The sequence below is a fragment of the Tinamus guttatus genome, unplaced genomic scaffold (genome assembly GCF_059628265.1).
Source record: "Tinamus guttatus ecotype Peru unplaced genomic scaffold, ASM5962826v1 Tinamus_guttatus_pri_ptg000260l, whole genome shotgun sequence".
In the NCBI taxonomy this organism is placed as follows: Eukaryota; Metazoa; Chordata; class Aves; order Tinamiformes; family Tinamidae; genus Tinamus; species Tinamus guttatus.
Genome location: NW_028288794.1, coordinates 3637235 through 3642660, shown reverse-complemented (window position 1 = coordinate 3642660; position 5426 = coordinate 3637235).

The following is a 5426-nucleotide window of genomic DNA, read 5'->3' as shown; positions in this document are numbered from 1 at the left end:
ATTGTCTTTGGGGCAATTATTGTACTCTTTTTAATTACATGATAAATACATGGTAAAAATAAAAGTATTAATTTATCTGTAATTAAAACCACAAGATCCTACAAAATTATACAAAGAAACCTATTTGGAATAATATAACTTACCTGGCCTTTCAAAAAAGCTTTAATAAGTCTTGTCCAAGGGGCCAATAAAGAAATTAATCAGTTGTGAAGTAAGAGACAAAGAGATGAACTTGAAACATGGTGCTAGAATATAAAGCACATAAAGACATGGTCAACGTGCAGTACGGAAAGGGTTAATAGTGGAAAAGTCCCCAAACTAGGTTCTAGCATTATGTAATACAGTAAGCTATCATTTAGATTACTGTGACCACAAGAAAGTAATTGAGGAGTAAAGAACCTCAATTAGTTGAAGGGATAACATGAAGACAGATGAAAGTCATTGCTGACAGGGAGATGGCAATGCACATTAGAAGAAAGCTGGTGAATTATTCATAGACATTTTGGGGTTCCAACCATGGAAGAAAGACCTGAGCATCACGGTAGACAACTGAAAGAGGATCTCCAATCAATATGCAGTGGCTGTCAAAAAGCAAATAAACACACAGACTATTCTAATGCACAAAGCAAAAAATAATACTGAAAATACAGTGTCATTTTGAAAATTAGCAGCATAGTCCCATTAACTGGAAGGCTATGTCTGATAGCCTTGAAATATGCAGCAGCACCACAAAGGACAGAATGAGAGAAAAAAGAGAGGGGATAAAAATGATTATAGGCTTTGAAGGTTTTCTTTCTGAAGAGAAATTGTGAAAAAGTGTTTACAGAGAAGATGAATAGAAAGGACTTAGCACCGGACACTGTCAATAATGAATAGTATAAGGAAGAGAAAATGAGTACTTCTTATCCTATCTCCTAACAGGAGAGACAGTTACTGAAAATGAAAACAACACATTTAAAAGAGATTATAGCTTTTTCCTTTTAATGTTGCAGATGATTCCATAATAATAGTCTGCAAGATTTGTGGCATCTTCTCTTGCAACACTGACTGATAATGAACTGAATATTTCACACATAATTCAGAACAACGGGGTGGAGTAGAAAGCTTGTTAAGGAAAATAAAAGGAGCCTTCTGGAGAGAGGAATTTTCTCGCTAATTTCTTTTCATAAAAAGGTTATGATGATCTTAAAGAAAGAAGAGACCAGCGTTATTAGGGAACAGAAAGGAGATGGAGTTAAAGCTAATACTAGGGTCAAAGTGCAAATTAAACTTGTCATTCAGAATGATAATTTCAGACTGATGGCAACCACTACGCGACTGACCTTACACCCTCCTCGCCTTCCACTGCAATGTGATATACACAATATTAAAGCGACTGGTCTTCTGCTGATTTTTTTCTATAAACTACAGTAACTGCAATTATGTCAATAAAGCCTTCCTGTAAATCCTGTGAGATTGCATGCGCACCCAAAATGAGGCAGAGCTCACGAGGCAGAGCTGCCCTGGGCAGCACAAGGCAGTCGTTCTGTCTGACCGCACTTGCCACGAGAGCCACGCGGCTGTGGGACGGGCCACCCCTCTTCCACCAGGATGCCGAGGAAGCCTCTCAGGACAGGCACGCTGGGCCAGCTAAGTTTAAACTGCAGTTCCTCTTGGAAAATAAAGTACAATTGTCTAAATATAAAACGCCAGCTGGTGACCCCAAAATACACAGTAACAACGCTGCTACCTGTAATTGTGCCTTGTGAAGTGCCTGTCATTAGGACTATAAAAAATGTACAATTCACCATATATCACAACAAAACCTCAGTTAATGCCCCTTGTCCTTCCCCCTACCAGCTGGACTTCACAACGTTAAGAATATGAATATTTTGTACTATTTGACAGAGTAGAGATGAAAAATAACGTTTGGGAGCTGCTCAGAGAGAATGGTGAGGAAGCACATGATAGAGTAAAAATAGATGAAAGAATCCGAGGGCCGCGTCTTTCCCCACGTGGGTTCGGCAGCTACCTGAGCCTCACGATCCCCTTGGGGCATGGGGAGACGGCGAAGATGCGTAGCAAGCGAGCAGGGAACGCGGGCTGTGCAGCGAGCAATGTCTCAAAGAGGTCCCGTGTCACACCGGACCAGTGACCAGGTGAGGTGGGGCTGTCACCTCTCCTCGTGAGGCACCTGAGAACAGCAAGGAATTGAGCTGCAAAGGGACCTCACGCTTCACATTTTTTTAAACACTAACTAACACACTGCATGTGATGGAGGAAAGGAAAATAAAAACGAAAAACAAAACAGAAGCTATAGAAATGGACCACACAAATTACAGGAAAATCTATGACCACCGAAGGAGAAAAATGAGGAAAAGGCTATGAGTAAGTACACCGTCCCACACGAACGGAGGCAACATAGGAGAAGCAGTGGCTGGAAAGAAGCAGATGAAAGGCCTTGTATCTCTCCCATGTATATCCATAGGGTTAATTCCAATTAGCTTAAGCACAGCTCCAAGGCAAAAAGGGGCCTTGCAATTTTAGAGGGAGACCCTTTCAATTAAGTAATTAAACAGCAATTACAGCAGTCAACTAGCTGAAAAACAGTCAGCATCTCACCTGCAGATCTGGACTCCCCAGCGAGGAAGACTTGGGCTCATTTGTCACCAGCCCCTCTGAACTGAAGGAAACACTCCCATTCCTTGGACTTTTGCCTCCTCTTCCAAACTGCTGCTCTTTCCCTCACCTCCTTTTAGGAAATGTTGTGGCTTATTTTTCTCTCATGAGAAATCTTGCTCCTCACTTTATGTCACAAAACAATGGAAAAAGGGAGCATAAAATGGACAGTTTAAAAACACAGTCAAAATGTGGCAGTTTTTTTTTCTTAATGGACTCCTATGTTTTACCAGTTAACAAACCAGTTAACCAACACAGTAAGGTTTTAATTTGCCTTTTTTTAGCAGTTAGAAGGCCTGATGACAGTCATAAGGAGCGGACAAGAAAAGAAAATCCCTGATTCTAGCCAAATTATAGACTTGCTTTAGAAAAGTATGCAAGAGAAAACTAAATATAAAAAAAGAACATCTCTGCATTGACCTCAAGTCTTTCCAAAGCATAAAGTGATGTTTTGCTCATGCCACTTTTAACTTAGTAATGAATGTTTTATGCGTGCTTTTAAATAAAAATACTCCTTGATTCTGCATTTTGACTTTGCCATTCCTTGAAAAACTGTTTTGAATAATAAAAGCTTTGTTTAAACATGCTAACTCCTGTAATTAAAAATCTATAGAGGTTTCCTGTTCTCTGAAAGTTTATCAGAGCACCTGGAGTCAATTACTTCTGCTGACATAAGAATCATTTACATATATATATATATACATATATATATATGTATGTAAATAAAGCATTGGGCACATTTCTTCAGCATTCAGAGATAAAGTAGTTTAAGGAGAATCATAGTGGCCCCCTCCCAAAATGAGTTAAATGGGTTTTTCTATGGAAGTGTGTGTAGAACCTCTGGCTGAGGAAGCCCCTAAGCCCGAGACCACTCCGGCCTGGAAATGTCCCCTGTACATCCTGTACATCCCACGTTTCTGGAAAAGCCACCAAACAAAACCAACAGAAATTGCATATGCAGCTAAGGCCCCTTTCAGCCCCCATGTATCTTTCAGCAGATTAAGCTGAAAGCCTAATCTTCTTTCCTCAGAAAGCAAAGTACTTTTGTAAACTAGTACGAAATCACACAAGTTCAGAGATGCTGTGGTTTAAGCTGGCTTTTTCTGATCAACACATCAGGGATCAGACAAGCTTTATATTTTTAAATAAAAATGCTTATGTTTTCACATTTTTAAAAGCATTTCCATTTATTAAAGATGCACTTAACAGACTTTTTAAACTCATACAGAATACCTGAAGCTATGGGTTTATAAAATTAATGCTGTCAAACCTAAAATAGAGTAAGGGAAGTATCACTAGATAAATTGTCTGTACACTTAAACCATCATTAAACACGATCGTTTTGATTAATATTGCTAGACAGCTATCAAAGAAAAATCACAATAATCAGAATTCTTCTTAGGAAGCATTCTTTCAAAATTAACTCTTTCCCTGGAATTAAAACATATCTCAAAAACACACAAATCATTTTAAAAATGAAAAGTGCATTGGACAATAAAAAGCACTCTTCAGCAGTTTAAATATGATACATCTAGTGATGCAAATAAAGCATTCTTAGCTGCTCGGTATAACATGATAGAAAACGTTGGCTTTTTCCTGCAGGGTGAATTTATTTTTCATGCAAATACTTTTGTCAGAAAATGTTCTATTACATGAAAACTTACAGAAATATGCTCTGTTAAATACAGAAAAAAGTCATTTTTCTTAGAAAAAATGTTATATTGACAGTAGTTACTCAAAACTAGTCTATTTCCTTAGGAATTGTTCTATATTCTGTTATAAAACAGCTCAGAAATATTTCCTATAATGACTTACATGATCAAATGTGATTTAAACGTTAAAAGTCTAAGTTTTCATAGGCCCATGAATTGTGTTCATTTAGGAAATTAAAAAAAGAATGCAGTCTTACCGGATCAATGACAGCACACGAGATACCACTGCCAGCTCCTTATGCTTCTCCTGACCATGCTCACACCACATCCTACTTTATGTCAAAAGACTCACAGAACTTTTCTTACCTACTAACGGGATTTAGAATCTTAACCACCAATTTGGATTTGTTCTCAAATAAGAATTATGCAGCTAATCACTTCCAATGAATCCACATATAATTGTTTTTTGGTAAATTTTGCTTCCAATAACCTTGCTTTTTGAGCAATATACCTCAAAGTGAGTAATTTTCTGAGAATCTTCTTTCTATTGCTTGATTTTGTATACCAAAAAAGATGTTCCTTACACATTACCATTATCATGCTAGAATTTAAACCTCTGTGACTTTAATAGTTGGCTTTTTTCTACATTTACAAGATCACAAATTTAACTAGTTCAGAATGCTGAGATATTTTTAAACAAATTGTAGAAGTAACACAGAACAAGTTGACACACTTTCTAACTGTGACATTTAAAACTGCAATATTGCAGTTTTAACTCTTGAAGAAAAGAAATCAAGTATTATTTTTTGAAAACTTTGGTCAGACTTGCTTCCATATCTATGAATATGAAATATATAATTAGCTGCAGAATGCCCGAAATACTTGTGCTTATGCCTGCAAATGAAAAAAAAAAAAAGAAAGAAAAAAGAAAAAAAACAACACACACCTTCCTATAACATTCATACTGTAATGGGAGATTTTACACCATATTAGCCTCAATAACACTAGCCTCAATATCTCTGTTCTTCAACTATTACGCAAAATTGAAAGGGAACATTTTTCAGTCTGTAAAGTAGTAATTACAAATACTTAAAATTAGGTGACAAAAAACACTCA